This window comes from Felis catus, chromosome C1 (assembly GCF_018350175.1).
Source record: "Felis catus isolate Fca126 chromosome C1, F.catus_Fca126_mat1.0, whole genome shotgun sequence".
Lineage (NCBI taxonomy): Eukaryota > Metazoa > Chordata > Mammalia > Carnivora > Felidae > Felis > Felis catus.
Window position 1 is genome coordinate 32,119,360 of NC_058375.1, and position 27,757 is coordinate 32,147,116.

The 27,757-nt window shown below is 47.9% G+C and overlaps 2 long non-coding RNA genes across 3 annotated transcripts; one reads left to right on the forward strand and one right to left on the reverse strand.

Annotated features, from left to right (window-relative positions):
- Positions 1-584: 584 nt before the first annotated feature.
- Positions 585-4,962, reverse strand: LOC102899941. 2 transcript variants are annotated; one of them, XR_006584214.1, is made up of 4 exons: positions 4,701-4,953; positions 4,471-4,593; positions 2,880-2,941; positions 585-1,241 (listed from the first exon to the last, which is right to left on the reverse strand). It is a non-coding gene; the product is annotated as an uncharacterized LOC102899941 (long non-coding RNA). The 2 variants fall into 2 exon arrangements; XR_002160764.3 differs by having other exon boundaries at positions 4,471-4,962.
- Positions 4,963-10,520: 5,558 nt separating this feature from the next.
- Positions 10,521-27,694, forward strand: LOC111561718. Its single transcript, XR_002744437.2, has 3 exons — positions 10,521-10,601; positions 20,350-20,439; positions 26,292-27,694. It is a non-coding gene; the product is annotated as an uncharacterized LOC111561718 (long non-coding RNA).
- The last annotated feature ends 63 nt before the right edge of the window (positions 27,695-27,757 follow it).

Sequence of the window (27,757 nt, forward strand, 5' to 3'; positions counted from 1 at the left end):
TGGCTCAGGTCATGATCTCACGGTTTGTGAGTTCGAGCCCCTCATCAGGCTCTGTGCTGATAGCTCAGAGCCTGGAGGCTGCTTTGGATTCTGTGCCTCCCTCTCTCTTTGCCCGTCCCCTGCTTACGTGCTCTCTCTCTCTCTCACTCTCTCTGTCTCTCAAAAATAAATAAACATTAAACATTAAAAAAAAAAAAAAAAACAAGAAAAACATCTAATTTCTCCAGCAGGTGGGATCTTTCTCCACATGGATTTTTATCCTCCAGAACCTCTTTCTCCAGAATAGGGTGGGCTTTCTTACAGAATGGTGGTCCCATTCTAAGGGGGAGTGTTCTAAGCAGACAAGCCCCAGTAATTTCAGCAGACTTGCTAATGTCCCATTGGCCAAAACAGGTTACAATGTCAAGTCCAAACCCAGTGTGTAGGGAATCCCACAAGGATCTGACTACTGAGAGGGGTTGTTCATTGACACCAATGTGTCAGTTTACCATACCTCCTAAGGTAGATCTTTCATGTTGTTTAGAAGGCAGTCCACCCGGCTTCTGTGTCAGGAGCAAAAGCCACAGCCAGTCATTCTGTACACATCGGGAGAGAAAGAGACTGCTGCCTGTTTATTCAATAGTTCTTTGCCTGATGTCTACACCATGGCCTGCTCCCTGCTCCCTAAACTGGGAGTCTCCCCAAGATTCTGTTGGAGAGAACAGCTTACATCTCCTTAGTCAATTTCTTCAAGCTGATTTAACCACTCTGGTTTTCTCCATAAATTGGATTCTATCTGCTTTTTGTCTTCTAGAAAGTCTTCAAATTTCTCTGTTCTCCTGGAGCCATGATTTCTCATTTTCTTGGGCAGATACGAATATATTCTTTTTATGTGCCTTTCTATGATTTCAGCGAAATTTGATGAAGGGAAGGGTTTGTATGTATTTCAAACATCATCTCGAAGCACACGGAAAAAGCAAAAGAGTTTAAAGTTTATCCTTTTAGTAAGAGGAAAAGAACGTAGTGGGATTCCTGTCCCGGTAGGTAGGGGTGCACCCGTGTGGCAGGAACGCGGAAGAGGGGTGGTGGTTAGACCAGAGGACCGTCTTGCAGTTTGCCAGTTCTGAGATGGTGGCCTTGCTGGCACTCTTCTTCCTCGGGAATCCAGGTTGATGAGTTACCGCTGACCATTTTTGTTCAAGCACCATCTGGGTCTCGGATGGCCTTTGAAACTGGCCTTTTAGTGGATCTAGTTCAGACTCCTCGGTTTGCAGTTTCGGAAACAAGGCACAGAGATGGGAACAAAGGTCACCCCACACATCAGCAGCACAACTGGGGTTCAAACCCGTGCCTCCTGCCACAGAATCCTGCGGTCTTTCCACCACGTGCTTCCCTGCATCTCACCCCCGTCTGCACCTCGGAGCGTCCCTCAGAGAAGCCCAGGGTCTTACTGTCAGCCACGAGACCAGGCAGTACCCCCACCCCAGGATACCCAGAGATGAAGGATTTGGGGCTATAGGTGCCCCAAATGAGACAGATGTCTGTCTGGCCCTTCCTCCCAAAAGGCAATCATTTGAGCTGGAGATGACAGCCGCGTTTGGATCATAGATTCTCCTTCTCCCTCCAGCGCCCTCTCTCCCCTACTCAGTTATCTATTTACCTATCTATTTACGTGAGCCTTTTTTTTCCCAATGAATTACGTCTGCAAGGCAGTAAAATGTTATGTATTTGCAAGGCCCATAATCTTTAAAAGCCCAGTGATGCCAGCTCCAGACAGCAGTGAGCTCCCTCCAGTATGTTAATAGATAGTATTAGGGCAATAATGAAAACACTTGAGACAAGTAAGCTCCTATCAAAAGCTGAGTAATAGGGCTTCGCCGAGTGAATCACAATGCAGAAGAGATTAAGACGTCTGCCGTTGTGCAGTGTCTATTCAGACTAACAGCTGCTCCGTTTCTGATTAAAATGGGGTTGGGGAGACCTTTCCGAGCAAGTCCCCTTTTCATCCTGCCTTGTCCTCACCCTTTCCACCTCCACCTCCACACACGGGCACCTTCATTTGCACTCAGCCGCAGCCATTCACACACACGCACGCACACACACACACACACACACACACACCCCTCAGAACAGAGTCACAAACACGTTGCGTCACACACAGAGCCGCAGCCACACACACACAGGCATCAGCGCTGACACGCAGCCACACTGATGCATCCACGCACGCAAACACAACCACATCCTCGTGCATAGGCACACATGCGACCACCTCGCACACACTCACCGCCTCAGCCAGTCTCTGACACGCACATCATCATTATGATCTGTCACCAACACGGTCTCATATATGCGTGAGATGGCAACCTGTCACACACACACTCTTCGGTCACAACCAGACACTCGGAGACAACCTGACCAGAGTCACAGGACGCACACATACCTGGCAGGTCACGTACAGCCCTAGCAAGCCGTTCGTGTGCAGACTCACACTTGTGATCACGGTTAGTCGCGCACACACAGCCCTTCATTGGCAGGCCATCAGGAGCACTGCTACCCACATGCAGTCACTGTCAGAGACATGCACACATGGTCACGCTGACATGTGACCACAGTCCAGGCACATAGGGAAGGAAGTGATGCTTTTCCTTACACATACAGGGCTAGTCTGCATCCCTGCCAACCCCCAGCCGTGAGCATGCAGTATAATTCACAGATACATCCGGGCACACACGCAGCCCTAGGCACCCCTCTGCACGCCCCTTCAGAGAGTGACCCAAGAGGCAAGACTCAACTACGAGCTCAAGGGATGGCCTCTGAGACGGTTCGGAGGCCTCCTGAGAAAATCCTCAGGGGCCAGGTATCAGGGTCTCCATTTTCCAGTCCCTGCAACGCTGTCTCACCATGGGGGAGATGGAACTGTTTCTGTGGAGTCTCACAGCATAGAACTTGACCTTGAGTGGACCTGCAGATTTAGACGTAGGAAAACTCAGAGCTGTGCAAGCAGAAATGGCTGCTTCAGGAAGGAGTGAGCGCTCCGTCAGTGGAGGTATGCCCATGGAGGCTGGACAGCCACTTGGTAAGGGTGATGAGGAGGGACTCCTGCATGGCACAGGGGTGAACTCGATGCCCTGCAGGTCCATTCCAATCCCCATCCTGTGCCCCGACGTCCTTTGTGTCCTCTTTTCACACCCCTGCCCCATTAAATGACTTCCTTCTTCACCCCACTCTTCAGATAGGAGAAGCCAGCAGTCTTGACCTTCTACTTCTCCCTTTACATGATTTCTCCCAAGATCATCTTTCAGTTGATGCTTTCTTTCCATCTCTGTCCCTAAATGTCTGAGACCCGAACTCCAGGCCCAGGGGCAGAGACAGGTGTAGTTAAGCCAGCAGTTATTCAGGGACTCAACTTCTACCTTATTCCGAGAGACCTGGCAGGGCCTTTGGAGACTGACCTGGGCATCTCCTGATTGAAAGGCACTAGGTCACCAGAACTGGGCAGCTAGAAGGATCTTTACTAGGCGGCTGATCAGTCCCAGGGCCAGGCTTTGAAAGCATATGAGGACTTCCACTGGGCTGCAGCTGGTGGCCGCAACTCACCACCCACCCAGCGTCCTCTCCCCAGGCACCCATCTCCACCCTGGCGGGGGTGGGGGGGGCATCTCGCTATACCTTTCTCCCCAAGCACGCCGCCACCCCCCCAACCCTGGGATGCCTTCCCCCCTTGCCCCCAGCGATACCTGCATTTGTCCAAAACCCACCCACCCTGCAGGCACCATGCAGCCTCAGGAGCCCTGGGCTAGAATCAATCCTTTCCCCATTCTTCCTCCCACAGTCATTGTTTTTCTCTGTGAGGACGTGTACCATCTGTCTTCTGCTCAAGGGGCGGGGTTAGGCAGAGGGCTCCTGCTGCTCAAGGGGGTGGGGCAGGAGCTGACTGGACAGGCCCAGGAGCCAGGAAGGGGAACTAGTCCCTCAAAGTGTAGATAGAGCCAAGGGCATAGTTGGGAAAACAACTCTCAGGTTCAACTATGGTGTGATTGGGGCATGGGGACTGAGCCTGAAGGGGCTGGCTACACTGGGGTCTGGTGGGTCAAGTTGCTTCAAGTAGAGGAGTTCGTTATATGGCCCAGAGACACCTCATACAAAGGAATAAGGACCACAGCAGGACTGGCATGGGAACAGGGTCAGATTAAGCTAGAGGTGTCTGGGATTCTGGCCAGGGGCTCTATTGGGGTCTGCATCCCACCTTTAGGAGCCTGTATGGATGGCTGCCTTGAAGAGTCAGAGCTTAAGCAGAACCCAAAGGTCATATCCATAGGGTGATACCCCAAACAAGAGAATTAAGAGCCGCGGTCAGTACCAGAAACCCAAACCAAGATGGCCTGGAGGAGCCCTTCAGAAGTACGGTAATCTTTTTATGGAGTCTGGTAAAATCTGTATCCCAGGAGCTTGTCTGGGTATTTAAAGGAGCCACAAAATGTCAGCACTTACCTCTAACTATCCTGCATCTGGGCCATCCATCCACTTGTGTCTCTCTCCTATTAGATGGGGAACCTCCCCAGGAAAGACCACGTCTTATGTCTTCGGGTTCTCCCCTCTGGCTTTGCATAGTGCCTGGCACGTAACACATTCCCGGTGACATTTCAGTTTTGCCTCTGCTTCTGAATCTGGGGTCTGGACTTGACCTCCAGGCCCCACATAGCTGCTACCACCTGATTTACCTGCAGTGGGTCTCCTTCTAGTTCCCAGGAACAATCCTGCCCGACCTGAAGCTGGAAGGATCGAGAGCCTCCAATTTGGCCTTTGGCTGCTTGAGCCCAAGTTGTGTTGGCTTTGCTTAACTGGCATCATCTCATTTGCTGTTCATGAGGCCAGATCCTATCCCAGAACCCCTCTGACATCACAGTTCTAGATGGAATTTCAGCGTATTCCCTGTTTATTCATCCAACCAACATTTACTCCCCATCGCCAGTGGCCAGCTGTCCCCAGTCTTCATCTCCCCAGAGCTGACATTACTCTAAAACCAGTGATCACATCCTCCTTCTGAAACACTTTATTTACCTTCTAGGGCACCACCCTGGCTTGGCTTGTCTCTTCCTCTGCTCGGGGTCCGTCGTTAGTTACCCCCACCATCTCCCCAGCTTCTTAGTGATGCATTGCTCCAAGTGCTGTCCTCTTACCTCTTCTTTTTGCCTGCCCTCACTTCCCAAGGGACCTGCTCCAAGCTCAAGGCTTTAAAACCCCTTTATGTGCTGACCACTGTCAAGCCTCAGGTGTGTTTCTTCAGCCCACATCTCTGCCCTGAACCCTACCTGCTTGCTCAACATTTCCACCCTGATGTCTGTTAGCCTCTCAAACTTTAAACAAACTCCTGATTACCACCTCCAACCTTCTGTCCCCATAGTCTACTCGAACTTGATACATAGTAACTCCACTAATGGTAACTCTTCCTGTCACTCAGCCCCAAGACCTTGGGGTCATCTCTCAACTCCTGCTCAGACTCGGTATGAACCTCCCTCATCTCTTGCCTGGATCACTGCAGTGGCCTCAGACTGATCTCCCTGCTTCTGCCCTTGTCCCCACCGGAGGTGCTGGCCCCCTGCTGGGTTCTTACCCACCCCTCTGACCCCGCCGCACCTCACCCTGTCCCTTGTGTCATCCCCAACTCTTTGTTGCCAAGAGCCTGGCTCCTGTTCCTCCTATTCGAATTTCCGGGTGCTGACATCATCTGAGAAGCAACAGAGAGGACACTTGTGCTCCTGCCCCCTCTTTTCCGTTGGCCCTCTATCACCTCAGTCCTTACATTCTTAGTGCCCGTGCTTAGCGGTCCTGAGCAAAGAAGACCAGGCCTCAGTCCAGTCTCTTGACCAACACCTTGGACCTAACATCGGGACGGGGGCCCCGAGAGGTTGGAACGTTTCTTTGGTGCAAAGCCCTTATGTTCCCCCATCTCCTTTAATCTCCAGGAGATCCTGGGAGGCAGGAGTAATTTCCCCTTCCTCTGGGGAGGGGGGCAGGAGAAAAGAGAAACTGCTTGACCACAGCTACACAGCTAGTCAAAATTTGAACCCAAGTCTTCTGACCCCAGGGCTCCTGCTTCTTCCACCTCTAGCGTCCTTAGAGATCAAGTCACCCTCCTCTCTTCCCTCTCAGCCCTGTATCACACTTCTAGAAGGGAGCCCTGAAATCCAGAGGTGGGGAGTGTCTTTCCCAGGGTCACAGACTCAGTGACTGAGCCCAGAGGGGTCCCCAGCTAACCCAGAGCCAGTGGGGGGGCCCACACCCCAAGGCCAGGCCCTTCTCCCTTGGGCTCAGCCTGAGGTCCAGAGGCCTAAATAGCACAAGCGATGTTGTCTCCCTCCTCGGGGAGGGGAAGGCAGTGGCAGCAGTTGTGGCGGGCGGAGAGACATTTCCCCTTTCTGTAGATTGGATCAGTCACTCTCAGAATTGATGGCAACGGCTTCATCACGAAGATCTAATGCTTTAATTATGTTGTGACATGACCTGACACGGGGGTGGCATTTGATGGATTCTCTGGTGTCATCAGCGTGGCCCTGACATAGGAAAGTGGCAGAAGGCAGGGAGGTGGGGGAGGAGGAAGGGCTCCCAGTGGGAGACAAGTCCTCTCAGGTCCCTCCACCTTTCCCTGCTCCTCATCTCCCGGGGCAGCTCCAGCAGCAGTGGGAGAGGGCAGAACAGCTTCTGTGTAGGAGAGGGTTGATGTGCCTTCTGGGATGGACTGGATCCTGGAGTGGGGGGGGGGGGGGCGCCGCCGCGAGTGCATGTGTGTGTGTGCCTGTGTAAGCATGTGCCTAGATACACAGGGACAGGTCTGAACAGGTGAGAAGATTCGGATCCATGTTGTAGAAGCAACAGCTGAATTGCTCTCTGGCCTGTAAGGAAGGTCTAGAAGGTGAAGCGTGGGGGTGGGGCACGGGGCTGGTCCACAGAAGTAGACGCGCTCTTGCAGTCTTGGAGGGCAGGGCTGGGACCAGTGGAGGGACTCATGCCGGGCCACAGTGTAGACCGCCCTGGGAGCCAGTGAGCAACTCGTCCCAGGCAAAGGCTGCCAGGGCTCGTGGGGAGGGCATTCCTTCCCCTGGGGGACACCTTACAACTAATGGCCTCTGGGGCTAGGATTCCCTGTATCTGTGGGCGAGCCACTGAGTGTGTTTCTCCCCTTGTTTTACTGTCAGGGCTTTGTAGTGCCCTCAGTGTGGCAAGAATAAGAAGCAAAGCTGCTCCCCTCAGCCCAAGTTCTTTGTCAGGATGCTAGATTGTGCAGCCCCTGCTCTGCTCCTGCGGCCGGGGCTCTTCCTCCCCAAGCTGGACAGTCCCACTTTTCAGCGAGAGTGGAGGCTGGCAGGGGAAGGGGGTGGGGATGCCCACCGGCGGGGCTCACCCCGGGTCAGGGGCCCTGCCAGTCTGTCCTCATGACGACCTGTGACCAGGAGCCAGTGGTTAGCCCCGCCTCACAGGGGATGCTAGAGAAGCTCAGAGACATGGAGTTGCCAGCCCAGGGCTACCTGACCAGGAAGGGGTGGATCAGATTGGATTTGGCAAATGCTTGTGAAGTGGCCCCTGCATGGCAGACCCTGGAGAAAAAGCCGCAGATCCGAACCGCAGTCTCTGCCCTTGAGAAGCACAATGCCTGCCCACAGCTCCCTCTCCTTCAGATGTCCCTGCTCTTTCCACTGCTCCGCTCTGCCCTGGCTCGGGGCTTGGGGATGGCAGCCCAGAGCGGGGAGGGCGGGAGAGCTAGAGAAGGTGTCAGGGGACTGGGGCCTGGTTCGGGATGCTTCAGTCGCCAGCTCTGCCGTGGGGAAAGCAGAGGTGGAGAAATCACAGACTGGAGGGGCCTCCCGAGCTCTCTTCAGTACTATCCTCCCCATCCTCCCTCGCCCCATCCCCTCGTGGGGCAGAAGGAGAAACCAAGGCCGCTAGAGAAGAAGAGAGAGGCCCAGGGTCACTCCGTGTGTTAGCACAGGAGTCAAGATCATGAACGTGAGCTCCCGGGTCAAGGCTTGACCACATCGGTACCCAGGGGGCAGGGCTGCCAGGCCCGGCCATAAAAGGCTTCCCGGGGGGGGGGGGGGGGGAGCCTTGAGCTTCTTCTAGAAAGAGGAGTTAAAGAAAGTCTGGCCAGAGAGGAGATTCATGTCAGGGATGTCAAGATGGGGAGAGAGTGGGAGCTATGGCCTGGCTGTTCTCTAAAGTCCTGGATGCCCTGCAGGCTCTGAAATGACACCTGAGGGAGACGTGAGAACAGAAGGACCTCGCAGATACGAGCGGAGCAGCAGTGTGTGAGTCCGGGCGTGGACAGAAGCAGGTGCTCACGCGTGCTGCCCAGAACCTGTAGTCCGGGGGCAGCGGTAAGACTGCAGAGCCCCGAAGTGTGGAGTCAAGGGTCTGCACAGGTGGGGGCTGTGAACAAGAGCTGGGTCAGAGAGGAGGTGGGGGTTCTCCTGGAGGAATCTGTGTCTGGATGCAACTGGTATTCTAGTGTGACTGTGGAGCTACCATACGCCTTGGTGTGCCCTGCTAGGTGACCACTGGCCCGGGCTTAGCTGTGGCCAAGTATGGTTGGGTGTCCCTGTGTGAAGGTGTTAGCAGGTGCAGCCATGCGGCCATATCTGGTCAGGCTGGTTGGACACCTGTTCCTGTCTGACCTCCCTAGTCTGGTGTGTACTTGGAAGCAGCTGTGTGTTTAGTGAATGCAGCTCTAGGCATAGCCATGGCCCCTATCATAGCTCTGTGCCCCCTCGTAGCCACATTTGTGTGGAATTGTGTGGCCCTATTTGCGACTGTCTCTGAGGTAACCTTGGCCCTATGGCCTGGGGCTCTGGGCTGCTGGGGCTCTGTAGCTAGGCAGCCCCTCCATCACAAGACACTGTGTGTCTTCCTAAACCATCACCATCAGCTGGTTTCCAGCACATGGGCAGGGAATCAACACCAAGACCACCTTGGGCAGGCCCAGACTCTTCTGCCCTTAGGTCCCTGGGCCCTTCCATGGCTTTTCTCAGATGGAGAGATGTCACTAAAACCCTCCCTACTAGGTCTCACGGGGAGGGGTCATAGAGCTATCTCCTCCGATGGCCTCATTTGGAAAATGGAGAAACTGAGGTTCAGACAGGAAGTAACCTGCCCCAGATCAAACCCCAGGATTATGTTCCAAACTTGAGACAAAGCTGAGAATACCAAATGTGGAAACCGCATTTCACAGTTTCCAACACAGGCTTTAACGTGCCCATTTGACAGATGGGTATTAACAGTGGGTATTAGAACTGTTCTGGCCTGGAATTCTGCTCCTGACTCCACACCTGATATGTGACCTTGGATCATTCATACCCTTCTCTGAGCTTCGTTTTCTCACCTATAAACTGAGAGATTTGATGGGTTTGCTTTTTAAGTGCCCTGTTCTAGCATGGTCCATGATCAGTCCTAGAGGCTGGAGGTCAGTACAGTCTGGGAGGTCATGTGCACCTGTTGGGTGATCACTATTCAAAGCTTAATTATGGGTGAGTATTAAGCATAGCCCAGAGGGGACAGCTGTGAACTTGGGGTCACACAGTGAACGGGTGGCAATATCAGGATGAGAAGGAAGCTAGGCCTCCTGACCCCTCACCAACGCCCCCTCACTGCACCCCAGAGCTGCTCCTGGGACTCTCTGGGCCTATAGGTGTCAATGACTTCTTGACACAACCTCATGGGCCTCCCCGAAGCTGTCTTGCCATTTCCTGAAGTCATATGCCTGGCATGTCCATGCCAGGCAGGTGCTGTGCTAGAGACTCTTCTTCCCATTCCCTTATTTAATCCTGGTGGGGGCCCATTTTACAGATGAGAAAGCTGAGGCTCGAAGGAGTTAAGAGATAATAATTGCTCATACTTTTGAGCCTTTCTTGACTGAATGCAAGACCCTTTGCTGGACACTCACTGAGATGAGGGGAGGGTGACAATCCAGCCTCCAAAATATCCCTCCCGAATAGCGCCAAGACCTGCATGGGATCTGCCAGCCTGATTTAGACAGCAATTTGCATACAATTTACCCGGAAAGCTGCACTGTGAAAAATATAATTACTTTTTTAATATTCTTGCTCTGATGCGAATGCTTACCGCCCGGTAATGAATTACTTGCTTAATGAAGATAAACCTGAATTGGAGATGCACTTTGGAGAGCTGCTGGGGCAGCCGACTTGAAGCCATCATTTGCAGCTGTTAATCTCTGAAATTGATGCCCTTGTTGGTAGGATCATAAATCGAGGGGAAAATCTATGAGCTCCAGCGCCTCCAGTAACTTACTCTGTGGCACTGGTGGAGTCACTCGGCCTCTCTGTGTCTCAGTTTCCTCATCTGTAACCATCGTATGGGGGTATGATAGAATCGTAGAAATGCAGGCATGGAATGGGCCTTCATTCAAGAATGATCGAGCATTTACAGTGCGCCAGGTAAGAGCCAGAGGGAGGAAGCGATTTATTTTCAAAGACACACATAGACTGAGGGGCTTGGGAACCAAAACTACGCAGTGTAACCACATCTCTGCTCACAAGTGCTATACCTGGATCCTTGCTCCTAAATGGACTCTAAGCTACCTCTCGGCTGCTGGTGATGGAAGAGAGCACCAGGTAGGAGTCAGATCCTCATAGAAGGAAAAAACCCTGTGGTCTGGTGTGGCCACTGGAAACTGTTCTTGCACCTGATGCTGGCCATTTCCGGGGACCAATCAGAGCCGAGGCCAAGACTCCTAAGTCCCCCTTCACAGCAGTTTCTCAACACATACACCAAGGTGAGGGCTGAGGGTTCTAGGACCAGTCTCCAGCTTAGTAAATATGTATTTACTTCCTTCTATGACAAGGTGTTATATCGGGTCTAGGGGCATAATTATGAATAAGACCAACAGGTCACAGCCACAAAGACCACAAATTCTAGAAAAGTGTGGCAACCACTTAGAAATAACGAGTCAACTAATAATAAAGATAATGTCAGATAGTGATAAATGCTATAAAATTTTTTAATGGATCATATGATGTAGAGCAATTGAGGAGACTGTTTTTACTTGTTAGTCAAACAGACCTTCCTAAGGAGGGGACACCTGGGCTAAAATCTAAATAACACTAAGAAATCATCCTTGTGGGCACCCTGGCTGACTCAGTCGGTGGAGCATGTGACTCTTAATCTGTGTTGTGTGTGAGTTCGAGTCCCACATTGGGTGCAGAGATTAAATAAATAAATAAGAAATAATCTTTGTAAATATCCAAAAAAAAAAAATGTGGTTCCAAGTAAGATCTGAAAAGCAGGCAGAAGCCAGGTCACAAAAAGCCACATAAGTTATGGAGGGGATTTCGGATTTTATTCTTAGTGCAAGGAGAAGTCGTTGGATGTTTTCATAAGGGGAGTGAGATGATTTATTGACATTTTAATAGATCATTCTGTAAGGAAAAAAAAAAGAAAATCTGGATAGCTCTATATCTTTTTTTCGATAGCTCTATATCTATTAAAGAAATTGAATTTATAATATAAAAATTTCCCACCCAGATGGTTTCACTGGTAAATTCTATCAAATATTTAAGGAATAAATAATACCAATTGTACACAAACTCTTTCAGAAACTAGACAAAAAAAGAACATACCCCAATTCTCCTATTGGTTATTTATTTCTGCACAACTATCCCTAAATGTAGTGGCTTAAAACAATACTTTATTATTATATCTCATGATTTAGACAGGCCACACAGTGGGGTTGGCTTGTCTATGCTCCACAATATCTGGGCCTCAGCTGGGCTGAGATGACTCAAATGTCTAGGGATTATAACAACTGGAAGCTAGCTTAGCAATGTTTCTCTCTCTCTCCATATGGCCTCTTGGTTAGCGTGGGTCCCCTTACAGCATGGTGGTCTCATTTCCTGCATGGCAGACTGGGGCTCTAGCTGTGAGCATTCCAAGAAGACTGGAAGAAGTTGCAAAGCTTCTTAGGACCTAGCTTTGGAAGGACACCTCTGTTGGTCAAGCAAGTGCTCAAGTCAGCACAAATTCAAAAAGAAGAGAATTAAGCTCCACCTCTCAATGGAAAGTAGCAAACAATTTGTGGCAGTCTTTAACCTAACACACCTCTGATGCCAAAACCTGACAAAGACATTACAAGAGAAGGAAATTATTGTGCAATATTACTCATAAAAAAATGTAAAACTCCTTAAGAAAATATTACCAATCAAGTCCAACAACATATATAAAAGAGAAAACATTATTACTAAGTGTGGTTTATTCTAGGAATGTAAGTTTAACATTACAAAAAAAATCAATCCATTTGGGGTGCCTGGGTGGCTTAGTGGGTTAAATGTCCAACTCTTGATTTCAGCTCAGGCCATGATCTCATGGTTAGTGGGACTGAGCCCCTCATTGGGCTCTGTGCTGACAGTGTGGAGCCTGCTTGGGATACTCTCTCTGCCTCTCTCTGCCCCTCACCCACTCATTCTCTCTCTCTCTCTCTCTCTCTCTCTCTCTCAAAATAAAGAAAATAAACATTTAAAAAAATCCATTTAATTCACCACATTAACAGAATAAAGAGGAAAAACCATAACATTGTCTCAATAGATGCAGTAGAAGTACATTTGACAAAATCCAACACCCATTTATGATAAAAAAAAAAAAAAACCTCTTAGCAAACTAGGAATAGAAGGGATAAAGTATATCTATACTGAACTTACAATTAATACCATACTTACTAGTGAAAAAAAAATGAATGCTTTTCTCCACTTTAGGAACAAGGCAAAGATGCTTGCTTTCATTGCTTCTATTCAACATTGTACTGGAAATTCTAGCTAGCCAGTGCAATAAGGCAAGAAAAGGAAATAAAAGGTATAAGGACTGGAAAGGAAGAAATAAAACTGCTTTTATTTGTAATAGGGGATCCTTAAAACAACTACCAAGCTCATAAAAGAATTTGACATATTTGCAAGATACAAAGTCAATATGCAAAAATTAATTGCATTTCTATATGTTAACAGTAAGCAGCTGGAAAAGGGGAAATTAAAAAAACGTATTTATAATAGCATAAAAAGCACAAAATACTGGGAAAAATAGGAAAAATCATGCAAAAATCTCTAAACTGAATACTATAAATCAGTGTTGAAGAAGACCTAAATAAATGGACTGGTAGACTATGTTTATGGATTGAAAAGCTCAATATTAGTAAGATGTTCGTTGTGCCTAAATTGACCTATATGCTCACGGCAATCTCAGTCAAATCCCAGTACGGTTTTTTGTTGCTGTTAAGATGACAAGATTATTCTAAAATTTATGGGAACATTCACAGGAATTAAATAGCCAAGATAATTTTGAAAAAGTTTAAGGACTCACCCTAGCTGATCTAAAGAAATAGTTTATACATAACCCACTTTGGGTTATTGGTGTGGACCGGATGAGAGATGATGGGAACTGGGACTCCGGCGACAGTAAAGGCGATGGAGAGAAATGGAAGTTTGGAGCTATATTTTGGAGATGGAGGCAGCACAGTGAGATCTGTAGATGATTGTAAGTGAGGAGTGATGGAAAGAGAAGAACTAAATGTAATTTTTGCTTGAGCAACTGGGTCCTAATGGTGTGACTTAGTGAGATGGGAAAAGTGGTGGAGAGAGATAGAATAGGAGAAGTGTTGAGTCTCTGTTCCATGTGTATTAAGTCCGAGAGACCCAGGAGGCCTATACGGGGAGGTTTCAAACAGGCTGTTAAATATGTAGGTTTGGAGTTCTGGGGAGAGATCAAGAACTGGAAATATAAATTTTGGAGTCAGTGTAGAGATGACACATATGGGCCTGGGTGAGATCACCTAGCCTGGGGAAGTAGACAGAAGGAAGAGGAGGGAGGGCCAAAGATTATTCCCTGGAGCACTCTCACCTTCAGAGGGAAGAGAAGCAGTAAGGCCTAACTCAGGAGTCTGGAAAGAAAGGTGGGAGGACAATCAGGAGAATGTGATGCAGGGAAAGTCACGGGGATCAGAGAGGGGAGATGAGAGACATGGGAGGGGAATAACTCACATTGCTCCGTATCTTCCATGTGCCAGGCACTGGCTTGGGACCTTCACGTGCACTGTTTCAGGACAACCTTGTGCAGTAGGTATTATTGTTCCTGAGACTCAGATTGATGAACTGACTTGTCCCAGTCTTATAAGCAGGAAGCGGGGAGCCCAGCTCTGCAGCCAGACCTGGCTTTGCAGTTCTTTCCACCAACCCCAAGGTGCTACCTTCTCCCGGTGCCTCCAGCAGGGGGTGCAAGACTAGGGGAAGGCACTTAAGGGTTCCTTGTCTGTAGATTGTTCATCTTTCAGGGTTATGAGGATGAAATGAGATAACCTGTGTTAAGCACCTGGTAGTGCTTGTTTAGCCCTTGCTAAACAGTGACGACTTCGGCTGTATGGGCAGAGCACAGAGGAGTCCTATGGTCAGTGAGACCACTGCCAGGGGAAGGGTGCGGGGGAAGGTTGTGACGGGCTCCAGGCTTCCTGAAGAAGATGTAGTGTGAGCTGAGGACTCCGCGGTTCCAAACACTGGTCTGTGATGAAGTTTCCAGTGGTTCCTGGGCCAAATGAGAAAAAGGATAATGCAATAGGTTTTACGTAACGCCAAATGTGTTCCAATGTAAAGGACTGCTCTCTTTGTTTAATGTTTATTTATTTTTGAGAGAGCGCTCACGCAGGCACGCGAGAGTGCAGGGGAGGGGCAGAGAGAGAGAGGGCGAGAGAATCCCAAGCAAGCTCTGCAAGGTCAGCGCGGAGCCTGATGCAGGGCTGGAACTCACGAACCTGTGAGATCATGACCTGAGCCAAGATCAAGAGTAGGACGCTTAACCGATTGAGCCACCCAGGCGAGAAAGGATTACACTTTCTCTTGAGATTACGTCCTTCCTACTTCGTTGGTATTAAAGCATTCTTTTTGTGAAACCACGTTGGATAGAGAGTGGTAGTTATATTTTAAATATTGTTCCTGATGAAATGAAAACATGGCAACCTTCTGTCATTCTCCGAACTTTCTTTTGAAGCTTTTAACTGGTTAATGAAATTCAAAACTATGAGAACCACTGACAGCTGGTGTGGAGAGGGCATTCTTGGCAGAGAGACCTGCATGTGCAAACACAAAGGTGCAGGGAAAAGCAGTTTATTCTGGAACCGCAAACAAGTAGCAAGAGTAGCAGGGACACCTGAGGAGAGGGTTTGCAGCGAGTCTGAACAAGGGAGCAGAGGCCAAGTACTGGGGTGGGGTGGTCACCACGCTGAAATCCCCGCCCTCAACCTTTCAAAGGCCCAAAATGAAAAAGGGGAAGTCCGTCTGGCCTGAGCCTGCGCCCCAGGGCATCCCATGACCGTGCGGGATACGTGCGTGCGCAAGCGTGCGTGTGCACATGCGCACAAATCCTTGGTGAAGAAAGGAGTCCCGGAAGAGGACAGCGTTAAGGACCAGAGGGGCCTGGCCTAATAAGTGAAGAGACACACAGGATGGAGAGAGAAACCAGGAAAGGCAGTGGGGAGAAAAGGAAGGAGAACCCCAGGACTATCCAAGTTGGGGGAGCAGAGGCTGCATGTCTGGGCACAAGTGTGCGTGTGAGTGTGTGTGTCCCTGAGATCTTGCGTGTCTGTGTGTTTGTGCATTTGCACCCTACATAATGTGTGTTTATTTTCCCTTTTTTTTTTTTTTTTTTTTAGATTTTTTGATGTTTATTTATCTTTGAGAGAGACAGAGCATGGGCAGGGGAGGGGCAGAGAGAGAAGGAGACACAGAATCCAAAGCGGGCTCCAGGCTCTGAGCTGTCAGCACAGAGCCTGACGCGGGGCTCGAACTCATGAACCGGGAGATCGTGACCTGAGCCGAATTCGGACACTTAACCAACTGAGCCAACCAGGCGCCCCACATGTGCCTATTTCTTACACATGATACTTGAAGGTGGAGCTGGGGGAGGGCAAGTCCTTGAACCCATGCCCTTGTCAGCCTTGAGAGCACTCCAGCTGGTGTGCGGGGGCGGGAGAGGCCCTGTGGGGCAGGGGGACCTTTCCAGAGCCCTGCTCCCAGCCTGGCTCGGTCGGTAGAGGCTCAGTTTGCCTGTCTGCAACGCCTCCACCCCCCACCTCAGTGTCTCCCTCCGAGGCTGGTCTTGGGCTCCACATGGCTCAGCTCACTGTCCCTGTGAGCAGACCCAGCCAGGTCAGCCTGGCCGCCCTCCTCAATGCCCACCTCCCCCCTGCCTCAGGTCCCCTCTTGCAGGTTTCTCCCGAGTCAGGCCTCTCTGATGGGGCTGAGTCATGGAGAGCAGGCTTCCCCTCAGTGCCTTGCCTTTGCCACTTGGCCTCTTGGTCCATGTCCAGGAGCCTGCTAGGGGGAGTTCAGCAGAGAGAAAAAGTGGGGCAGGGTGGGCGGTTGTGTCTGGGCCGTGATGAGGGTACCCCGAGAGTGTCTGTGTAAGTTGGAGTATGACAGGTGTATCCGTGAGCAAATGGCATGCCTGTGTCAGAGCGCCCCTGGCAGCGCTGATGTGTGAGGTGTGTGCAAGACAAGACTGTGTGTGAAAGTGTGGGGGGGAGGGGCTGTGAGTACAAGCTCACATTTATCAAGCGCCCACTGTTAGTCAGGCAGGACGCTAAGTGCTTCGCTCAGATTATCTCATTTAGTAAGTGTGACAGCGTGTGAGAGGGTGAGAGAGGGGCGCAGAGGGCGGGTGGCTGGAGTCCTCGCGCACTGCGCCCCAGCAGGGCCACCCAGGCAGGTGTGAAGCGGGCCTCGGGCCCGTCACCATATGGAGGCCGGCAGCAGGAGGGAAGAGGCTGTTCCCTGGGGTCCAGCCCGGCTCCCTGTCCCGTCCTCAGCTCTTCCCAGGGATGGGCTGACTCCCTCCCGGGACAGAAGACTGCCTGGTTCTTGTGTTCCCTCCCACTGTGCTTAGCACGGGCTTAACCAGGTGCTAAACCAGCCCCTATTCTTCCATAGAGGGCGAGGCAGGCCCTTGGAAATGTCTGTGCATTGGTTCAGCCTGGTCCTTACTCTGTAAATGTCACATGAAGGGGAGGAGAAGCCCCATGGGTCAGAAGCCAGGCCTCACAAACAAAGGAAGGAGTGGCTGCAGCTGTCTGAGCTGAGCCAAAAAGGCTAAGGTGCCATTAGACTCACCCGAGGCCTCAGAGGCCCCTTCTTTGGCCCATTGCTTTATCCCACTCCTGTTTGGGTCTCAGGTAAGTGAAGGTGCTTGGAAGTGAGCACTGGGGTCTCTTGTCACCCCGGTGGTAACACTGCAAGGATTTCTAGAGGAACAGTGACAGGAAGGAGGGGGAAGGAAGAGGGCGGAGGGAGGAAAACCATGGAGGTAAATGGAGTCTCTCCTGTCCCCTGCATCAACCACCCCGTGGGGGCAGGCCAGTTATTCAGAGACATGCTCTACAAGGATCAGAAGACCCAGAACAGCAGCCGTGGGGAGGGCTTCCCGGAGGAAGCTGGCGGCCCTGGAACACAGGATTGCCACAGGGAGGGGTCGGAGTTGGGGGAAGAGTTCCAGGAAGGGCCAGCAAGTACGTTTGGGGGTCAAATGCACCTCCAAAAGAGCACGTCACCTCCCACCCCCTCCCTGAGATGGTAGTTTTCAGGAAAATACTAGTATTCGTTTATCATTTGTTGAGTATTTTGAGAGAAATACAGTATTACTCCTGCATGAGGAAATCAAGTTTCAAAAAGGCAAAGGTACTTGTCCAAAGCCTCACACAGAACCAGCGCCGGGATCTGAACCCAGGGCTCGGCTTCAAGCCTCAGGTACTGACCAACTCGTGTCACACTGCTGCCCACGCCTCAAGCCCACCCCTGCTAGGTCTCGGAAGTTGTGGCACCAGCACGGGCCAGGCTTTGGGGCTCAAAACCTCAGCGTCCCCTCCACCACCACTCCCAGCAGGTGCCAGATCCTGAGTATCCTTCCTCCTCAGGGTTGCAGTCAGACGGCTGTGGATTCCGATCCCAGCTCCATCACTTGTCAGCTGGGTGGTCCTGGGGAAGTCACTTAACCTCTCTGTGCCTCAGTTTTCTTTACTGAGGGAAGGAGAATGGCACTTAGAGGATTGTGGTGGGATTTTTTATAAGTTTATTTATTTATTTTGAGAGAGGGAGGGAGGGGCAGAGAGGGAAGAAGAGAGAGAATCCCAAGCAGGTTCCGCACTGTCAGCGCAGAGCGCGGCTGTGGGCTTGAACTCACGAGCCATGAGATCGTGACTTGAGCCAAAGTCAAGAGTGGGACACTCCACCGACTGAGCCACCCAGGCACCCCAGGGTTGTAGGGAGATTTTAACCAGTGAATGCCTGTAAGGAACGGAGCACAATGTCCAGCATAATAGATACTCAGGAAACATGAGCTATTTTTATTTCCACTAAACTACATGCTGTGCTTGTAACTGTCCTGTACAGGGACCTGTCACTCCTGCCTCATACCTTGCAGATGAACAAGGCAGACTGGCCGGAAATTCCAGAATACATCATGCTACCTGCACGGTCTGGCTCAGGCTACCATAACAAAGCCCACAGGCTGGGGGCTTAAACAATGGAAATTTATCTCCTCACGGTTCTGGAGGCTAGAAGTCCAAGATCAATAAAAAGTGTTGGCAGGTTTGGTTTCTCTGAGGCCTCTCTCCTTGGCTTGCAGACACATGGCCTTTCCTCTGTGTGTCTTTTCCTGTCTCTTTGTGTGTCCAAATTTCTTCTTCTTATAAGGGAACCAGTCAGATTGGATTAGGGCCCACCCATATGACATCATTCAACCTTAATTACTTCTTTAAAGGCCCTATCGCCAAATACAGCCACTTTCTGAGGTATTGGGGTTTAGCGCTCTTACTTACAAATATTATGGAGGACACAGTTCAGCTCATAATATGACGTTCCTTTTCCGGGTGTTTGCTCATGTTGCCTTTCTCTCTGCCTGGAACACTGTCCACATTCTCTCCTCCCATCCCCTGAAGACAGCCTCCTACTCATCGTCTAAAACTCAGACAGAGCATCACCACCACCAAGAAGGCTTCCTGGCTAGACTGCTATCTCCTCTGGCCTCCCACAGCACCCTACCCATATCGTGGCATGCACCACACTCTAAGAACTGTCTTTTCATATTGCCTGTCTCCCCTGCTCAGGTAGATGTCTATTGTTTTGATCTGCACAGCATTTTCTCTGCCCCTTCCTCACATGGAAGAAATGACACTCCCACTGGTACCTCCCCTCCTCATGGCCTCATTTAACCTTTCACCTCCTCACAGGGCCCATCTCCCCGGTCACCCTGGGGGTTAGGGCTTCAAGATATGAATGAGGGTAGGGGGGACACAAACATTCAGTCCACAACAGTTGGTGAGAATGTGGAGGAATTAAGACTCTCATATCTTGTTGGTGGGAATAAAAAATGGGGCACCAAATCATGGTTCCTGCTGCTTGCCACCGGGATGAGCATGTGACTCCTTCCTTGAGCTTTTCGTCTGTGAATGCTGGGTGAGAAGATACTTCCATTTCCCCTGGGGTCCAGAACGATGTAAGCCTGGAGCTTTGTGTGGCCGTGCCCCACTCTCCTCCCACCCTGAAGGGCCTCAGAGGAAACACCTACTGTGGGCCAGATTCTTGAATGAACTGTAAACATTTCGTGTTTCATTTTCTAGTGTTTGGGATAAGTAACACATTTAAATGGTTCAAAAAATCAAAATAATATATAAAGCTATACAATGAGAGTGCTCAGTTTTACTCCTGTTCCTGACCCACCTCCGGCCACATGGCTAACCGCTTTATTTCCTGTAGATCCTTCAAATGGTTATTTATGGCAATATAAGCAAATAACAATTATATGTGTGTGTGTGTGTGTGTGTGTGTGTGTGTGTGTGTGTGTGTTATTGTCTCTCTCTTTTTTTAAAGCAGTGGCCTTTGGATCTGAAAGTCTGGGTTTCAGGCACACCACATTTTTTCCTGATGTTTGTTTGTTTGTTTATTTATTTATTTATTTATTTTAGAGAGAGAGAGAGAGACAGAGCAAGCACAAGTGGGTGGGGGAGGGGCAGAGAGAGAGAGAGAGAGAGAGAGAGTGAGAGAAAGAGAGAGAAAACCTCAAGCAGGCTCTGCACTGTCAGCAATGAGCCCGATGTGGGGCTCGATCCCACAAACCATGAGATCATGACCTGAGCTGAAATCAAGAGTCAGACGCTAAACTGACTGAGCCGCCCAGATGCCCTTCTCCCTCTTTCGTCAAAGAAAGAATACTATACACACATATACTATATTATATAGTATTATATATAGTTCTACACCTTGTTTGTTTTCCTTTACCAATATATTCTGGTATGCTTTCTATAAAGTACCCCGTGACCCTTCTCTTTCTTTTTTACAGCTGCATAATATTCCAACGTGGGAATGAACTACCCAGTTCCTGATGATGAACACCAGGGTTATTTCCAATCTGTTGCAACCAATAGGCTGTGTAGGTATCGTTTCACATGAGTATAAGAATATATGTGGGCTTAATAATAAAATGATAAGCCAATTGAAAAAACTGGGCAAGGTATTTGAATATACATTCCTCTAAAGAAGATACACGAATGGCTGATAAGTGCATGAAGAGATAGTCACCATCGTTAGCCATTAGGGAAACCCAAATCTAAACCACAATGAGATACCACATCCACGAGGATGGCAATAATCAAAAAGACAGACAATAACAAGTGTTGGTGTCTTAGCCTACTCAGGTTACTATGACAAAAATACCACAGACTGGTTGGTTTAAACAACAGAAATTTATTTCTCGTAGCTCTAAAGGCCAAGAAGTCCAGGATTAAGGTGTTGGCCAATTGGTTTCTTGTGAGACTTCACTTTTTGGTTGTAAATGGCTGCCATGTCACTGTGTGCTCGATGGACTCTTTGTGCACGTTCAGAGAAAGGAGAGAGAGCTCTGCTGTCTCTTCTTATAAGGGCAGCGATCAGATTAGAGTTCCACCATTAGGATTTCATTTAAGCTTTCACCTCCTCATGGGCCCCATCTCCAAACATAGCAGCACTGAGAGTTAGGGCTTCCGCATATGAATTTGGGAGGCATGAAAACATTCCGTCCATAATAGTTGGTGAGACTGTGGAGAAATTGGAACCTTGTTGGTGGGAATGCATAATGGTGCAACCTCTTTGGAAAACAGTTTGGAAGTTGTTCGAAATGTTAAACATGGAGTTATCCTTTGACTCAGAAAGTCTACTCCTAGGTAGATATCCAAGAGAAATGAAAACATGTATCCACGCAAAAACTTGTACGTGCATGTTCATAGCAGCATGTTCATAGCAGCATTATTCATAATAGGCAAAAATAGAAACAATCCAAATGTTGGATTCATCAACCGGTGAATGGGTAAACATGTGGTATATCCAGATAATGGAATATTATTAAGCAATAAAAACAATGAAGTACTGATCCATGCTACAGTATAGATGAAACTTGAAAGCATTATGCTAAGTGAAGGAAGCCAGCCACAAAGGATGACATTTGTATGAATTCCATTTATATGAAATTTCCAGAATAAGCAAATCTGTGGAGAGAGAAATTAGATTCGTTGTTGTCTGGGGCTGAGGCAATTGGTAGGAAATTACGGGCATTGCTAATAGGTATGGAGTTTCTTCCGGGGGGGTGGGGGGTGGAAATCTTTTAAAATAGGTTGTACCACTCTGTGAATAAACCAAAGTCATTATATTTTACAGGTTAAATGGGTGAATTGTGTGGTATCAGAATTATAACTTGAAAGAACTGTTGATATAAATAGAGTCCCAGAACTGCAACTGCTGGGCAAAAGGGTAAATGCATTTAAAATTTGATCAGTATTGACAGATGTGGCTAGAAAGTTCTTACATTTTTCATTCTCACTAGTGATATATAAATGTGCAAGGTGGGTACTATTATCTCTATTTTATACAAGAAACTGAGGCCTGGATAATCCAATATCACACAATAAATAATATCCAAGATGTAATAAATCAGTTGGTGCTCTGTTGCATCTTACTTATTTGGTGTTTTTCCTTTTTTTCTAAAAAAATATTTTTTAACGTTTATTTATTTTTGAGTGACAGAGACAGAGCACGAGTGGGGGAGGGGCAGAGAGAGAGAGGGAGACGCACAATCTGAAGCAGGCTCCAGGCTCTGAACTGTCAGCACAGAGCCCAACACTGGGCTGGAACTCATGAACCTGAGCTGAAGTCAGGTGCTTAGCCGACTGAGCTACCCAGGTGCCCCCCATTTGGTGTTTTTCCAACAGTCATTTGATCTTCTAAAAACAAGAAGAATTTTTGATTGCATTGATTTTCTCTATGATTTTTCTGTTTTCTATATCATTGATTTATGCTCTGATGTTTGTTATTTCTTCTTTTCTGCTGGCTTGGGCTTAATTTATGTTTCTTAGTGTCATTTCACAAATTCTGATATATTGTATTTTCATTTTCATGCAGTTGAAAATACTTTTTTTTTTTTTTTTTAGAGAAAGGTCTTACACTTTTTTTTTTTTAACATTTATTTATTTTTGAGAGACAGAGAGAGACAGAGCATGAGCAGGGGATAGGCAGAGAGAGAGGGAGACACAGAATCTAAAGCAGGCTCCAGGCTCTGAGCTGTCAGCACAGAGCCCGATGCGGGGCTCAAACCCATGAACTGTGAGATCATGACCGGAGCTGAAGTCGGATACTTAACCAACTGAGCCACCCAGGCACCCCAGTTCAAAATACTTTCTAATGTTCTTTATGATTTCTTCTTTGGCCCATGGGATATTTAGAAGTATGTTAATGAGTTTCCACATATTTAGGGGATTTTATAGATCTCTTTTTATTATTGATTTCTAATTTAATTCTATTATAGGCAGAGAACATACTTTGTCTAATACTAAATTTATTAAAACTTGTTTTATGGTCTAGTTTGGTAAATGTTTTGTGTGCATTTTAATAAAGTATACTCTACTGTTGTTGGGTGAAGTGTTTTATAAATGTCAATTAGGCCAAGTTGATTGACAGTGTTTATGCCTACTATATTCTTGCTGATTTTCTGCCTGTTTATTCTGTTGATTACTGAGAAAGGAATATTGAAGTATCCCCATCTATAATTGTAGATTTTCTCATTTATCCTTGAAATTCTATCAGTTGTTGATAGAATTTAAATTTATACTTAAAGCAGTTTCTTGGGGTGGCTGGGTGGCTCAGTCAGTTGAGTGTCCAACTCTTGATTTTACCTCAGGTCATGATTCTCGGGCTGTGGGATTAAGCCTAGCATTGGACTTCATGCTGAGTGTGGAGCCTGCTTGAGATCCTTTCTCTCTCTGCCTCTGTCCTCTCTCCAACTCACACTCTCTTCCTCTCTAAAATAAAAATAATAATAAAATAAAGTAAGTTTCTTATAGGCAACATGTAATCAGATCTTGCTTTGGATAAACAGTCTGACAATCTTGGCCTTCTAATTATGTTTTTTGACCATTCACAGTTAATGTGATTATTAATATGAATGGGTTTAAATCTACCTTGCTATTTATTTTCTCTTTGTCCCATGTGTTCCTCATTCCCTTTTTCCCTATTTTTCTGATTGTGTTTTTTTAAATATCATTTTATGTCCTTTATTGTTTTAATTGGCTACATATGTATATATTTCTTAGTGGTTACTTTGGGGTTTATAGTATACATCTTTAATTTATCCCAATCTCTCTTCAAAAACTATTATACCACTTCATGTATGGAATAAGAATCCTATAAGAGTATGTGCTTTCATTTCCCCCAGCCTTTATGCTATTGCTGTCACACATTTTACTTCTATATGTGTTATGAACCGAGAATACTCGTTATGTGTTTTTGCTTTAACCAATAAATTATCTTTTTTTATTAAAAAATTTTTTTTAACGTTTATTTATTTTTGAGACAGAGAGAGAGATAATGCATGAATGGGGGAGGGTCAGAGAGAGAGGGAGACACAGAATCTGAAACGGGCTTCAGGCTCTGAGCTGTCAGCACCGAGCCCGACGCGGGGCTCGAACCCACGAACTGCGAGATCGTGACCTGAGCTGAAGTTGGACGCTCAGCCGACTGAGCCACCCAGGCGCCCCTAAATTATCTTTTAAATATATTTTTAAATAAGAAAAAAAGTATTTGATATTTTGCCCCATAGTTATCATTTCTGGAGGCCTTCCTTGTTTTGTGTAGATCCAGGTTTCTATCTGGTATTTTTCCTTTGGTCTCAAGGACTTCCTGTAGCATTTCTTACAATGCAGTTTTGATAATAATTATTATTTCAGCTTTTTTTTTTTTAATCTTGGAAGAAGTCTTATTTCACCTTTGTTTTGAAAGACATTTTCAGTGGGTACAGAATTCTAGATTGATGGGGGCTTTTTGTTTTATTTTTACATTCCATACTTTAAAGATGTTTTAGCACTGTCTTCTGACTTGAATTGTTTCTGATGAGAAGCCTGCTGTCATTCTTATCTTCATTTCTTTGTATGTAATCCGTCTCTTTTTCTCTGGCTGTTTTCGGATTTTCTCCTCATCACTGGTTTTAAGCAATTTTCCTATTACAAAGTTATAATAATAAACTTGCCTTGGTGAAGTTTTATTCATGTTTCCTATACTTGATGTTCTGTGAGATTTTTGATCCCCTGGTTTAGTTTTTATCAAATTTGAAAATTCTGACTATTATTTCTTCAAAATATTTCTGCTCCCCTCCTCTTTTGGGGACCCCAGTTACAAATATACTAGGCCTCTTAGAGTTGTCCCACAGCTCATTGATGATCTGTCCATGTTTAAAAAAAAATTTTTTTTCTCTATGTATTTCATTTGGGCTCTTTCTATTGCTATGTCTTCAAATGTACTAATCCTTTCTTCTGTGCTATCAAATCTGTTATTAATCCTTATCAGTGTATTCTTCATCTCAGACACTGTATTTTTCATCTCTAGAACTTAAATTTGGCCTTCCTCCCTCCCCACACCCATCCCAGTATCCACGTAACGTGATCAGTCGTTACTTTAGCTTCCTGAGCGTATGGAATATAGTTCTATTGTTTTAATATCTTTATATGCTAATTCTATCTTCCGTGTTATTTTGGGGTCTGTTTCTGTTGATAAACTTCTCCTTATCAAGGATTGCATTTTCCTGCCTTTTTTTTTTTTTTTCACGTATGCTAGTTTTAGGTTGGATCCCAGACATTGTGAATTTTACCATGTGTGCTGGCCATTTTAACGTTCCTATAAATATCCTTGAGCTTTGTTCTAGGATGCAGTCAACTTACTTGATACTTGAAAAAGAGTTTGATTCTGTTGAGACTTGCGTTTCAACTGAGGTCCTTAGGCAGGACCATTACCTTTTTCCCCACTCCTGAAGCAATAGCCTTCTAAGGAATCAATTAGATGCCCCATGACTTACGAGGTTTTTCACTCTGATTGGCAGGGATACAAACCGAATGGTCTTGTGTGTACTTTGCAAACTGTTTCCTCTGCTCCTTTGGGATGTTCTTTCCTCCAATTCTGATAGTTTCCTCACATACAAGTGCTGTTCAATATTCAGTTGAAGGCTTGAGGGGAACTCTCTGTAGATTTTTGAAGCTCTCTCTCTCTCTGCAAGGCTCTCTTCTCTGCAGTTCTCTGCCCGGTGAACTCTAGTTGCTTTGGCCTCCCCAGACTCCTTGCTCTATCTTCTTAATGCAGAGACAGCTGGGACCCCGCTCCCTGTGCTGCAGCCTGGAAACTCTCCCCAGGCAGAAGCTGGCAATCGTAGGGCTCACCTCATTAGTTTCTCCTCTCTCAGGGCTTGCTATTTTGTGCTGCCTGATGTTCAATGTCTGAAAACTGTTGTTTTGTATATTTTCTGTGGGTTTTCAGTTGCTCAGAACAGAGGGTAAATTGACTCCCTGTTGCTTGCTCTTTCCAAAAGTGCTATAGCTACATTTTAATATTTAGCTATGACTATGATCTTAAATATTAGATATGACTAACCCATTTTACAGATGAGGAAAATTGAGGCTTAAAGAAGGCGTTACAGAAGAGTTGGGAGGCAGAATAATGTAACACGTAAAAAGATGGGTTGTTTGACTCTCAGATTCCCCATCTTTAGTTGTGAGACCTTGGACAAATTGTCTAACCTCTCTGTGCTTCATTTCCTCACTTGTATCAGTGGATGATAATAATAAAAATTACCTTATGGGACTGTTATGAGGATTAAATGAGTTAATATATAACTGGCATATAGCTACTATGTAAGTATGCGTTATTATTATCCGGGCAGAATAGTTGACAAATCTAGAGCCGAGTGACAAGCAGACTCATTTTGAATTCCAGCTCCATCACTCGCTCACTCCCTGTGAACTCTTCGCCCTGTGCATCAGTCAAGGTTCAGTTAGAGAAGCCGAACCACTAAGGAGGTTCTAACCAGAACCGTGTCGGAAAGAGCATTCTGGGAAATGTAGTCCAGCTGAGCCGAGATGACTCGTCGCAAAGCCCGTCACACCACGCCACTTCTCTGCGCTGAGAATCGAGTTCCTCATCCGTGAGATGGGATAGTAACTCATGGAATGAAATGAGATGATGAGCCTGAAGCGCTTGACACGTCGTCTGGGTTCAAGAAATGGTTCTTACTGCCCGGGATCCCACCGCTAATAATGGCAAGAGGCGTGAGCTATCCCCAAAGCCTGTTGCTCCCCCCCCTTCACCGTGCTGCCTCCCTGTGCCGGGCCTGGAAGTATGGAAACGAGGAGGACAGTTCCTATCCCCGGACAGAGGGGTAGGCCAGAGGCACGAGTAAGTGTAATAGGGGACAGGAAAAGGAAAGCGGTCACCGTGAATGGGACCACCCACAAGACTGGCACTGAGCTGGATCCTCTACAGGGAGAAGCGGAGGAAGGGACCAGGATTTTCTGCATGCCTACTGTGTGCCAGGCACTGTGGGAGGCACTTTACGTGACCATCACAGTGAGTCATCACAGCCAAAAAACGAGCCAGGTAGTATTATTATCCCTGCAATACAGACAAGGGAACTGAGACTCAGAGAGAGTAAGTCCCTCGCCCTCGGTCACTGAGTGACCACCTGCCAGGGCCCCCGCGTCCCCGGAGACGGCTAGAATGGCGGTGGAAGCAGCAACGTGGGGTCATCCCGGAGGCGGCGGCTCTCCGGAGCTGGCAGCCCGGGCTGGCTCCGCGCCCCGCCAGGCCGGCCTCTGTGCCCGTGTCTGCCCGTGGGCGGCAGGCGCTCTGGTGGCTGCAGTGCCGTGGTGGTGGCAGCGGCGGGCGGCAGCAGGGAGACAGTCACACCTCGCTGTTTTGTAAACTGTTTCTCACAGCTTGTTTGTTCCGGGTTAGGGCTGGAGCGGCACCGTATGGAAGTGTGACTCATTGTTTAATGTGGCAGCTCATTAGCAGATCTTGTTGCTGCCTCTGATTTCTCTGCTCCCGCTAATTGGAGAGCCCAGTGGGGCCCCGGCTTCCCGTGAAGAACAAGCCAGTCCCCAGGGCTCCAGCCGGCCCTTGCCCCTCCGGCTCCCGAGGAGGCCACCCCACGCGGTGGGCACTGGTATCAGCCAGGCTGGGTTCAAATCCCAGCTCATCCCGGCTGTGTAACCTTGGGCAAGGAGCCTGGTCCGCCCCTCTCTGAGCCTCAGTTTCCCTACCCGGCCGGTGGAGGAAGTAGTGGCCACCTCATCAGAGTGGGTGGGAGGAAGAGTAACAATAAAGTCTCCTGGCACATAATAGATGCTCAGTAAGTAGGTGTTGTAGTGCTACTATCATCAGGCCTGAACCTGAGGGAACCC